Genomic DNA, 14,320 nt, shown 5'->3' on the forward strand with positions numbered 1-14,320 from the left:
TTCTGGTGTATCTGAAGACAGCTCCAGTATACTTATATATAATAAATGAATAAATCTTTTAAAAAAAGATGATAATGTACCAATATCTATAGTTCTGTTGCTTTTTAAAAAGGGGAGAGTTAGTGTGGAGAGAGAGAGAGAGAGAGAGAGAGAGAGAGAGAGAGAGAGAGAGAGAGAATCCTGCAGTACCTGTCTTCCTGGAAGCCTTTCAGCCATTTATGTCGAGTGGACTTTGCAGCTCACATAGAGGGCATGCAGGCAGAACACTCCAAGATTCTTTAAAATAATGGCTTCCATTTCATTTTAGGTAAGTATTTATTTTCCTTTATTGATTTTATAAGTGTGGTTATAGATTTTTATTTCATCCTCCTTTGAATGTGAACTCCGAAAGATCAACCTATGCTATACTGTATTTCTAATCCCATTCATAGTGCTCAGGAAACTTAGTAAAAATGGGAGAAGGGAGCACATTACCCTAGTCCACTGTGACCCCACTTTTGCAATTATATAGATCCATAAAACACAGTGGCTATACTTAGGCTGCAAAGGAAATGATTTTCAAGGTGCGCTCACCACACACAGCTAACTGTAGGTGAGTATATACAAATTATCTTACTTATAATATCTGCTTCACATTGTTTACATATATGAGGGCATCAAGCTGTAAACCTCCCATACATTTTTTTTAATATTTGAGTGTATTTCAATATTATAGATCTTGAACTTTTTGCTTTTATTTGTCAAGCATGCCTCCATAAAACATGTGTGTGAGGGTAAATGGTTCTGAACTCCGTTGTTAGTGAAAGACCCATTATGATTCAAAACACACTCCATTTTATAAAAAAAAATTTAGACGATGATATCAATTGGAATTTGATGATTTTTTATTTTCATAGCAAGTAAATACTCCTCAGGAATCAATCTCTCACTTAAAAATAGATAAGTTAGAAAAACACAACTGAAAATTTTGTTTAAGGTATATCCATAATGTCTAAAAGTGGTACTTATATATAAGAAGACATTCACAAGCATGATGGTATTCAGATATTTAAGCATTTAGTAAATTTCTACCTAGGTCACACATACAAAATTTAATATATACACACACACATATATATATATATGTATATATATGCTGTATATATGTTATATACTGTGAAATAAACCAAACATAGTAAGTATAATAAGTCAGTGTGCGAGTGCTATCTAGAAACACAAATCTAGGAAGAGGAATGAGAGTATTAGGGGAATGGAGAGTGTGGTCTGTGAATTAGGGTGAATAGGTCAAGTGGGAAATTTCGGTTTCAATGTCTTTTCAAGGCTAGATTTTTTTTGGAGGGTGGGTATTTGGGGGACAAAATTGCATTGTCTAAAAGTTCTTGAGTGGGGGTGTGTCTACTGTGTCAGGGGAATAAGGCGACTGAATATGACAGGAGGAAAATCTGCTAATAAGGAGTGGAGCAGGGATAAAGAATGCTGAAAATTCCCACCACAGGGACTGACGAATCGCCAGGACAGGTTTGAAATGACAAGTCTTTAAAACTTACAGGGTCAGGTGTGCAGAACTCTGACTTTCTCTGGCTTCAGAAGATTAGCAGGGAAGGAGGTTTTCTATTCGGCAATTTTATCTGCAAATGTAAATGAGTTAGAGTCATTGATAGGCCTGCTATGCTACTCCAACCCATCCCTTCCCCTCCACACACAGAGTTTGTGACAAGCTCCTGCAATTGCTGGCAGTCCTGTAAATGATGAGGAGCACCAGTGTAGCTCAGGCTATATCTGGTGTTTTTGTAATCCACTCAAACCTTCTGAGTTTCAGAGTATCAATGATTTCAGAATTGTTGAAAGAGGACTGTGATCCTGTTGTATCTCCTCCTCCTCCTCCTCCTCCTCCTCCTCCTCCTCCTCCTCCTCTTCCTCCTCCTCCCCCTCCTTCTTCCTTTGATTCTGAGTAAAGTGTGTTGTACTTCTCTGATAAGGGGAGTATTTGTGCTAACATGTCATCATACTCTTGATAGCTAGGTTGAAGTGCTAGATTGCTGGGTTGAAGTTGCTAGGTGGAGGGATCGAGTCTTGACTATATTGCTCTGTACACTATCTTGTAAGAGACACACCCCATGTCCTATTGTTACTTGTCTATCTTATATTATAGATATCTTACAAGTCACGTTTCACAAGTTGTTTCACCTCAGTCTTGACACTTTTTTGTATTTAAGTTTCTATTCTTTATTGGCTCATTTTTCCTGGGGTCTTTCCCATGTAGGATAATGTCAGTGTGGATCTAAACACTCTGTGGATACATGTATTTGTATGTTTGTGTGGCATGTATCCATGTGCGTATTTATGTCCACATGTGTAAGTGCACTTGTGTACATGTAAATATGCTCACATGTGGAGACCAAGGCTGGAATAAAAAGTTGGGAATCTTCCTCAATTGCTTTCTACTTTACTCACTGAAGCAAGCCCTCTCAATTAAACCCAGAGCTCACTGATCAGGCTAATATAGCTAGTCAGCTTGCTCTGCCGATCCTCTGTCTTGGCATTCTGAGTGATGGTATTACAGGTGAGATGTCATATGAACCACAGACATTTATGTGGTTTGAGGGTATCAAATTCTGATTCTCATTCTTTTGCCATAAGTACTCTATCTACTGAACCATCTCTCTGGACACAAATTTATTTTATTCTATTTTTACAGCAACATTTTCCTTGTTGGTTTTAACATTCTTTTTATTGTTTATATCACACTATAGTACATTGATATATCTTCTCTATAGCTTTGTATATGTCTATTTTCAGCCCATGAATCTCATTACAATGGTTAATTAAAAGTGTCTGCCAAAGATAAGTGATATCTGTTCTTAAGACTATCTCTAAATACTTGGTTCTTTTTCACACACAATTTAAAGACTGCTACTCAGAAGCATAAGACATATGTATCATCTCTGACCTCCTAATGGAAAATGTCTGACTAGAGCTATTTTGTTTGCTTTTCATTTTGTTTCCATTTTTGTTATATGTAGTTGGTATTTTCAACATGTATCCTGAAGTGGAGCAGAGAGACCATGTTCCCTGACTCTTCCAGGAACAAGACACTCCTGATCCAGTGCTTTAAGAGTCAGTCTCCTGTTGGAGCTTCCATTCTGGCTCCGTCCTCTCCGCCATACCCTCTGGTGTGCTGACATCCCCGTGATCATGATTTGGCATGGTGTTGCTAAACCTGCTTTCCATTAAACAAATGAGAAGGTTTCTAGGGAGACACACTGTCTGAACTAGAAAGAGTAGCGTAGCAGAGGGATGCATGGCACAGACCCTCAGACTGTCATTGTCTCTTGAATCAGAAACCATATGTATTTACCTCCATTAAGAGTTGCTCTTTGACTTCTGAGGAGCTTACTTGCCTGTCTACTCAATTAGCAACCCAGAAGATGTAAGTAAAGCCATCGAGGACCCTGAAATTTGCCTCCTGGAAAGCCTTTAGCATTGCCATCTCACTGACAAACTTAAACGCCTCATGGCCAAATAAACTCTTGACAATATTTCTAAGTGACTAAGCCTTTCAAAAATGTATGCGGACCAAACAAACCACTGAATCAGTGCCGTGGATATGGCTCCATGAGTAAAGTTCTTGTTGCAGAAGCAGAAGGGCGCAAGTTCAGATCCTTGCGATGTATATTAAATAACCAAGTATGGGGGAGTGGACCTGTAATCCCAGGGTTGCAGGAAGATCCTTGGTATTTATTGGGCCTGTCTAGCTGAATTGGTGAGTTCCAAGTTCTGTGAAAAACCATGTTCCAAAAGGTAAGTTAGAGAGAGACAGCAGACACTTAGTGTCCACCATGGGCCTTCGCATGCACACACACATAGATGCATGCACAGATTCATGTCCACATGAGCACACACATATACATGACACACAGCACAAAGCAGGCACACACACACACACACACACACACATACACACACAGGCACGCACATACACACACAAACACAACTGCTGAGATACCTTAGGAATGAATGCTAGGTGTATGCATCTCATCTTGTCACAGTAGCAACACTCTGCAGAAGCCTGTCATTTGAAATGCTGTCCTTTGCTCTGAGCCTGTTCTCACAGCCCACTCACAGCTAGCTCTTCAAGTAGTCATGACTGTTAGGTTTTTATGTTTTTTTTCCCACTTTCATCATTAAACTTTCCCCCAGTAATTACCATTTCAGAGATAATAGCAGTGTGTTCAACCAGATATATGTCTCACAGCAGAAGGCCTAGTTTGAAAAGATGATTATTAAAAATAATAAAAGGCACAGGGTTATATGTACATGGACGATGATTTGTCTATTTTTGACTAATTTGTCTGAACTTCACTATGATAGCCATATTCATCGTTATGTAGGTGTTGTTTTATCATCGTTGCTTGTTTGGGTTGGGGGGAGAAGGTCTCATGTAGGCTAGGTTAATGGAGAACTCTCATTGTGGCTGAGGATAACCTTGGACTCCTGATCCTTCTGCCTTCATCGCCCAAGGTGACAGGAGTGTGCTGTGATACCCTTCTAACAATCGGATATTTGGAGAAAATGTGTAACTATTTAGGAACTCAATGCTTCCTTAGTTTTTTTTAATAACTAAGAGAAAAATGAGTCACCTGTTTTAAATGTGAGAAAAGACAGCTTTTTTTTTTTGAATAGCTGGATTTGTTACCAGATTTTTAGGCGAATGTGACCCCTTTCTTGCAAGTCCCCGTAGTCCTGGATGCCAGAAAGTTTTGCCTACACCTTTGTATCGTATAAAGAAATCCATCCATTGATTTTGTTCTCATTTTCCATCTGTACAGTGTTACAATCAGTGTCTCGCGCAGACTGAGGACTCTACAATCTCCCATCCCCTTTTTTAAAAATCTGTACAGATGTCATTAATAACATGCAAGAAATTAAAATACATGCCTCACAGACCTTTTCAAAAGAACATTTAAACAGTGGATATCGGTTTTGTCACAGAGTACAATCAAGGCACTCTAGGAACTGTTTTGAGAAATAAGACAAACCGAAACAAAAGAGCTAAGTGACAGAGAATAGACAGTATGAAACTGAATAGCAAATGCTCGGAGGAGATAAGACAGAGTGAGGGAGAAGGCCAGGGCAAGCGGCCAGGCTGTGGGAAAGGCTGGATTGCTGTGTGCAGGCAGTAGTGCGGTGAACTGATCCTGGCCAGGTGCATCTGTGGAAGCCTGGTGGCCTTCTGTAAATGTTAATTATATGGTTCAGTTACAAACAGATGAGGATGGGAGGGTGGGGTGAGAGGGAGATCCAAAACACAGACACAGCTCTACTGGGGAAAAATCAAGCAGAACACGGGTCAGGCAGGTGAGTAGGGAGTCAGACACCCTGAAGACTGAACCCAGAGGCCTCCTGCACCTCAGCAAGGCTGAAAGCTATTCTCATTGAGGTTCTGGGCCAAAATGGTGCCAGTAGCCATGGCCAGCAGCGCACATGTCCTAAGCCTCCTGCAGAGCACAGGGGTCGGAAACAAGCTCACTTCTCTCTGATTACAGAACTTATTTTCATGAAATGGCTTTGTTTCACTGAGAATAATGTCCCCAAATTTGTGAGCTCTATAGAACATGTATTACCTGTCTAGTTAATACTGTTGTAATACATTTGATATCAAAGTGGAGATTCTGAGTATTCTTTTCATATAAAAGTAAGTATGTTGAATAATATACACTAGCCCCCCACCCCACAGGTTTATACATATTTCAAGCCTGTTGTGCAAGAAGAATATAAACTATTTTATGATCTCTCAATTACAAGTTTTGTTTTCAAAATGGAAACTTTCCCACAGGGAAAGTTCTTTTACCTTTAATAAGAAATTTTAGACTTGTATATTCCCTTCTCATAACTGCCTTGGGAAAATACAGCTCAGAATGGAGGATATTTTTATATCTGTAGGAACACAAAGGCCTGCATTTCTTAATTGCTCATTGTCATACTAAAGACCATCAATTATATCACACAAATCACAAACACGGGAATTAGAATAAAGAATAGGACAGATGCATAAAGAGGAGCGGCAATATGGTCCTAAAATTATGAGCAGAATGGGATTGGGAATTCCTTTTGATTGTGACAGATTGTTTGCCTTTCCAGGGCTGGCCTGCAGAATCCTTGAAAGAGCAGGTTACCATACACTTCAGTAAACAGTTGCAACAGACTCTTTGTGAGACATGAGTATTTATTTGGTAGGACATGCTGTGTACTAGGACACAGGCAGCAATTGGTCAGGCCTCTGCAGCTAAGTGTTAACTGAAGTGTTGGCTTTACCGGATTCTGCAGCCATTGGAGGTTCCTGTCATATTCTTCCAGGAGCCGGATGCCTGCAGCTGCATGTCTACATAAAGCAGAACCTTGCTTTAAACTTCTGGGAGAGTACTAGAAATACATTTCTCAAAAAAATAAAAAATCAAAATTAGATACAACAAAGCAAACAATGGGAAAATGAGAAGGAAATCAGGTTTTTCGGAGATTGCTTCTCGTGTAGTCCGTCAATAAGAAATACTGTTAAGGCAACCTGCATAAATTATTTAGTATGAAATTAGCAGGTTCAATTGCAGTTTAGAAAGTAACACCGCTAGTTTTAAAGATTTATTTTCTTTTTTTAAGTTAGTTGGTAGAGTATTATGTATGTGCTATACATGTTTTCTGTACCCATGCAGAGGTCGGGGAAAGCCAATCTCATTGGAGGTTCAGTGATCGCAGCCTCCCTGCTTAGGGCTCCCTGTGGTGGCATTATATGAAAACCCTATGTCACCCAGATCTTTGGCTTTCTTGAAGCAATGCCCAATTTATATCTTAGTTTTTAATCAATGTGTAAGTTGATGGATGTATGCATGTCAATCTATGATGTCTGTTTGAGGCTGACATCTATGGCACCTATTAAAAGACACATTGATTGCTAAGAACATATTCAAAAGTGCTAGAAACTTTTAATATTTTGTGTGTTTTTAGCATATTTATGTTGAATACATATAGGATACACCTAGGGGAAAGAGGAGATTTTTAAAACTGAAAACAAATAACCTAGCATCACTTCTTTTAAATAACTAGTTTTGTTATTAAATTCTAAGACAAATGATGGTCTTCATTTGCAACTCCCCAAAGGATAGTTTGCAAGAAAAGAGTGGCTTGATTTGGTGTCAGGAAATGAAATCATCTTGATTTCAGTTTTTTCATATATACATTACAAAACACATTATATATTCTACAGTGTTTCTTGTAGATGAAAATTGTATATTTCCTTACACAGTTCCTTAAACACCTGCAAGTTTATATTACCAATGTACACAAAAATTAATATTCATCGAGCTACTGGATGCAGTTTTTGTCTGTGTTTAACAGTTATGATGTCCACGTCAGCATGCATTGAATGTACAAAGTTTCTGCTTTCCTGATAAGAAAAGGCTTCATTCAGCTCTCCACAGATAGCAGTCGATGCTGATCACATTAAAGAATTATAAACATGATGTAAAGTTTTACCATATGCATCTTTCTAGAGGTTTACATATCGTCTTAATTTTTGATGAACTAATTTTAGTTTTAGGCAGGTTTCAAACTATAATCTAGGCTTCTGTCAAACACATGGCCATCTGCCTGCACCAGGTTCCTCAGTGCCTGCATTACACATGAACCACCATGCTTGCTATGGAGGTATGTTCTAGACATAGAGCATAACCTATATTTGAAGCATGTTTTGTTAGGAGATGAATATAAAAGAGTATTTAATGTGATCCCTTTCTCAGAACAGGACAAACAGGCTAAGAAAAAGGGAAATGGAATGAACTGACCAAGCAGAAGTCGTGATTACTTTCTGTCCCAGTTTCTCCCACTAGTCCAGCATAAAGGTTTCATCACAGGCATCTCTAAGGCACTCAGATACTTGAATTTTGCAGTTAAACCCATAATTTGAGGATCCTTTTTGTATTTTTATCCTCAATTGCTTTCTTAAGACCAATAATTATCACTTCAAAGAATGGAATTACATACATTATCCAGATGGAAACTGCTCCTGGATATTAGATATGGCTTTAAATTTAGGGACTTTTATTTTTAGTTTCTTTAAAATGTTGGTCTTAAAATAAAAGCATGATATGAAGCAACTTATCAAGAACCACTTTTAGTATGAGCACATTGATCTCCATTTCCTTCTTTATGTGTGGAAGCACAACTACGATGTAGTGAGCCAAAAGTTGGTGAGTGGATGTCTATCCGGTAGGTCACAAATCTTTCCTGATTGTAAAATATGTTTCAAGGTCAAACATTTTTGAAGATCTATAAAAAGTACTTTGTGTCTTATTGGAGTCTCCAGTTAATCTGATGAACTACTTCTACTCAGTGTCTTAAAAAGAAGAGACTATCAATGCTACAAAATCAGTAAGTGAAGGGCTTGATATTTTGGTAAATGCACCTGTTAAATAACAGCATAATAACAGTTGGCCATCAAACCTATTTTAGTTTCTTGACTTAAGACTTTTAATTCTTATATCCCTTTTCCTTAAACAAATATTACTGCCTATGGGGGTAGAGAAATCTCCAAATTCTATTTTTAGCTTTGAGTCCTGGACTCAAATAATAATCATTCGTTAAAAACATAAATTGAAAGCAATTTTATGAAAGGAATATCTGTGATAAATGTTGAATGCAACATAAAGATATTGATTTATTCACAATGATGTTTGTTGTAATATCTTGCCTGTATCCTTTGGGATCAGCTAGACTCTTTAAACCTTTGTTAAAAACTCATTTAGAGATTTATGTAAAATGTACAGCATTTTATGTGATACTATTGTGCTTTCTAATATAAGAGAGAGCAAAGCCCTTTATTAACAGGTGACACACACAGACAGACAGACTCAGAACTGGGGTCAGACTTTCACAACAGCATTCAAGAGGTACAGATTCAGTCTCAGAATAGACCAAGAGGACAAAAGAGGACAGGGAGAACTAAGCTGATTTCAAATCGGGGCCCACTTTTGGTTAAAGGACATCAAGTTGGAAATGCTTTGGTGTCTTTCCTTTATGAAACACCAACACATGATTGGTGACTCTGAGTTTATCATTAATATATTCAATGAATTGGTGCCTTAAATAAGGAATCAATGCCTTAAATATAAGCACTATAGATCTGAATTATTAAAACTCTATTATACTATATACATAAGAATTGTCAATTGACACATAGTTAAAAATAAGAATAAATTACTGAATAAAATGTGTTTCTACTGAAGTGTTATTTATAATAGACTTTTTCCAAATACAATGTGGAGTTTTCAGAATAAAGTGCGGCATCATGAAGACAACAACCATTGTTTAACATCAAATGCAAAGACTCCAATGACAAAGAGGTCAATCCAATAAAAACATGGTAATCTGCATCCATGTGTTTTTTACAGAGTGGCCATAAAACATCTCTAGAAAAATTAAAGAAAACTAAGAATAAAGTTATACTTTTATCAATGGTGTTTCAATTTACCAGACATTATTTAGCATGTATTTGCCAGCTCTGAGAAAAAACTTAATTATACACAATTTTAATATACTAATTATCATATGTAAACTAATTGAATTATATATTACTGTGGATTCAGCTTTGAGAAATTCATATTCCGTTCACGGATGCGTTAACCATGAAGCAAAAATGACTGAATGAGTAAGGCAGTTTACAGAGCCTAACAGTGTTTAGGGATTCTAATCTTTCTGGTTTTGTAAAACTGAGCAATAGAAGAACAATGTCAGGATTGACAAAACATTTCCAAGTAGAGTTAAGCCACTATATCTCTAAAAAGTGGCAAGTCAAGAAGAGGGAAGGGAGGGAGAGAGAAAAGGAGAGATAGGGAGGGGAGAAGGAGGGCATAGGGTCAGAGACAGATACAGAGACTTACATGGGCAGAGAGTCTGTAGTGCTGCATGACTGTAGTCTCAGCACAGAGTAGACATAGACAGGTGGAGCTCTGAGTTTGAGGCCAGCCTGGTCTACAGAGTACATTCCAGGATAGCCAAGGATACACAAAGATTATATACATATATGACATATATGAAGGTGATTGCAGCCAATAGTCAATATTTACTTCTGGTCCCCACACCATGTTCACACATTTGCATCTACATCCACAAACATATGTGCACACATGGAAAGGAAATTGAAGGCATAAACAGAGATGGCACTGTTAAAAACATAATACATACAGATAGTGTCATATACATAGATGCACTTATATACACTGAGAAGACCCTCGGATCTTCCTGTCTGTTATGTAATATATATAAAATTATCATCAAGTGAGTTGATAATAGTCATCTGTAATTTTTTTCATTTTTTTTATTAACTTGAGTATTTCTTATTTACATTTCGAATGTTATTCCCTTTCTTGGTTTCCGGGCCAACATCCCCCCTAGCCCATCCCCCTCCCCTTCCTTATGGGTGTTCCCTTCCCCATCCTCCCCCCATTACCACCCTCCCCCCAACAATCACGTTCACTGGGGGTTCAGTCTTAGCAGGACCAAGGGCTTCCCCTTCCCCTGGTAGTCATCTGCAATTTTAAAATGAGTACCTGCATTTTGTTGAAAATGGATTTTTCTCTCACACAATATATCCCATTTTGTATATTTGCTCTGTATATAATAATATGGTATTTAAGGAATAACAAGTTAATATTGCCCCATTCCTTTGTATATTTGGAATTTTTCTGATTGTCTGATATCTTCAGCATTCGGACTTTATTCTTAGACAATTCTGGCTAACTATATATCAGATTTTTCCCTATACTTTAGATTATTTAGATTTATCTCATGAGGAATGCAATTAAAATTGGACAATGCTGTTAATTTGTTTCCTATTGTTTTTAAATTGCAGAGTAGACAAGGAAGAGTCAACTTCATCCCATCTTCATGTGAATATATGGTTATTTATTCCTGTAGAAATGGTTTGGCAGTTTTCATAAAATCTAATAACAAAATTCTGAGATACTTTGTTTTATTAATTTTTCTTATTAATCACCCCAGCAAACATTATCAGCTCTTCTTATCTTTAATAAGACATTTTTAATTTCCTTTATTGGATACATTTCAGCCCAGACACATTGTTCAAATTTAAGGCATGATAGCATAACATTTCACTTTTCAGCATTTCTGGGACTCAATGATCATAAGATGGCTGGTGATAAAAATGATAACAATGAGGTTAGATGTATGTACTGATGTCTTTGATTTAACCAAATCAATACACCTTTCAATACATTATTTATATCTGTTAATCATCAACCTAGGATCTATCTACTTACCATATGTATACTTCCTGTCTACCTCTACATATACCATCTATCCTGTATTACACATCTATCAATGATCTGTTGATTGGTCTGTATACTTATCATCTATCTATATTTCTGTTATCTCACTATCTATGTATTATCAATCTATCATACATATCTGAATACCTATCGTCTATTTATCTTGCCATACACATAATAATTTACCTGTAATTTATTCAAAGAGATAATTTATATCTATTCTCATTTTATAGAAAGAGTTTGAGGCATACAGAGAAAAGTATTAATTTAGGATTATTGAACTGCAGTGGTAGAATTTCATTTGAACCAAGTTAACCTACCTTTAGTACCTGACTGATGAATAGAATGGGATCATATATGGATGAAAAGCAAGACTAACAAAATTTCAACTTCTAAAGGCATGTGTTCACAATATCTGTTGATGTTATTCATAACTGACCTTCTATCCTAAGCCTTAATAAGCTAATATGCTTAATTAAGTGATGGAATAAATTTATTTACAACTCTCCTTCAGTTGGCTATGACCTTCAATCATCCATCTGTCAGTCACAGCCATTGGGTATTTACAGAGTAAGCTTCTCCAGAGGGAGAAGTTTTTCTAGAAAATAAACATAAGATGTGACTGGAAGATTATGGGAATATGTTCCCCATCATGAAAACAGATATGCTGCGTAGCATAGCAATGGCATCATGCACTTTAAAGGGCAAATATGGATTGGACACCAAAACAGTGAACAAAGGGGTTCTTTACCTATTTACCTTTGTTTCAAACTTTCTCTGTTTCCTTTACATGTTCACATGTAAATATAAAGATAATATTTGTATATTTCTGAAATACTTTAAAGCATTTCACAGATATATACTGAAGACACATGGACCACATTCTATTAAAGTAACCTAACTGTCACAGCTTTTATTTCAATATGTAGCTTTTGATAAAAGAGACTTGACAGTTTATAAAAAATATTCTGCTGAAAATATTAATAGGCTATTAATTGGCAAGGAACTAAATCCACGAGACCTCTCTGAATTGGACTTCACAGGCAATGCAGAACTCTGTCAACAATAACAAAAGTTGGATTGGATTTCATGCATCATTTTAAAAATTAATCCATGGGAAAAGTTCTTGAAAGCTTTACAGAAATAAATGTACTAGCTTAACTGTAGATAGCAGGACATTCTACATTCATCTAGAGGTCATTTGCTTCAGATAACTTTTAGAATGTAACTGAAAAATGAGAGGAATTTTATTCAAATTTGTTATCTATATGTTTACACCTATGTCATTTTTTACTCCTGTATCTATCCCTATCATCTGTCTATCTATCTATGTATCTATCTATGTATCTATCTATGTATCTATGTATGTATGTATGTATGTATGTATGTATGTATGTATCTATCTATCTATCTATCTATCTATCTATCTATCTATCTATCTATCTATCACTTACAATCATCTACCATCTATCATCTATTTTATCTCCATCTACCCACTCATTTATATGATTTCATATAGCTCCAGATGACCTCAAACTTACTATACAACTGAGGATAATGTTGAAAGGCTTTGTCTGTCTTTATCTTAGAAGTATTTTTATGCCCAAGTCTTTATGGCCAATTTTTGTGGTACTGTGGGTAGAATCTGGGACTTTGTGTGAGATAGGTAAATATTTTATTAATTCTGTACTTCTGTACTATTTATTTTAAAGATGATTTATTAAAAGGATAAATGAAATTCAACTAACATTATTTTTCCAATAATTACCCTGAAATATATAATTCCCCGAATATTCTTTACCACAGGTGCTATATGAAAAATTCCTCCCTGCTCACTGCCTGATTTACAAAACGTGACCATGGATCTTGTGTACAATGAACATCAAGTAATATTTGGAAAGGATTTTTTTGAAGGGAGACTCTGGTTAAGAAAAGCAGGGAAATCATGAATAGTCTTGTTATATTTCCATGAAGCTTAACCATTCAATGAAGTGTTATGGGCATTATGAGTTTGTGATGACAGTTTGATCAACAATATTGTCCAGACTAAGTTGATTGGTGGCCATGAGAGGAAGAAAAAAATCTATAACTTCATGTATTTGAAAAACATGAAGTCAGGGCTGTAGCCACAGAACACAGTTTCCAGGGAAGAAACAAATTGGATAGATTCATGAGTGGCTAATATACAAACAACCTTGGCATTATTACATTGAAATTTTGGCACATCATTTTTCCTAACCCACCTAATACGATCCGGCTCTCTGTTTAAAAGAAGTTAATGGTGATAACAAGGTAAGCATGACCATGCTGAATCTACCGTGCAGGTAGAAGATAGTTATGAGAGACTAGATGTGAATCCTGGGGTATACTTTATCTGTGACTAGAAACCACACCTAGGGAAGTAAGAAGTCAGCTTCATGTCATTTATACTGGGCTGCACACTGTTGGTTGACAAGCAACTTGCATTGTGCATAGGCAGAGTAATAGCAGGTTTAATACTGGAGTAAAAGGGGTTGGGGATTTAGCTCAGTGGTAGAGCACAAGGCCCTGGGTTCGGTCCCCAGCTCAAAAAAAAAAAAAAAAAAGAAAATTACTGAAGTAAAGGTAAGTGAGAATCAGATCAGGTTAAATACTCCTTCTTAAAGACACATGCACTTGTTCATTGTAAAGAGCAGAATGACAGAGACATTGACAATTCCAAAATGCATTTTCAAAGCCAGCTTAACTTTCAGTGCATTTCGATAGCTTGACATACTGAACATATTTTAAGAAACACATTTGGCATTGAATTGTGAAATTCAGAAAGTAAACATGTATTATCAGTTCCTAGAAGAAGAATAAGAACTCTTTTTTTTTGAAGACATGGCCATTACATGATTTTCTGTGCTCTAATAGATTGTCTGACACTCATACCCCTTGGGCATTATTAACTAGGCTCAGTCAGTTATCAAAGAACAGAACAGTCGTGAAATTGAGGAAAATGT

This window comes from Rattus norvegicus, chromosome 17 (assembly GCF_021556685.1).
Source record: "Rattus norvegicus strain SHRSP/BbbUtx chromosome 17, alternate assembly SHRSP_T2T, whole genome shotgun sequence".
In the NCBI taxonomy this organism is placed as follows: Eukaryota; Metazoa; Chordata; class Mammalia; order Rodentia; family Muridae; genus Rattus; species Rattus norvegicus.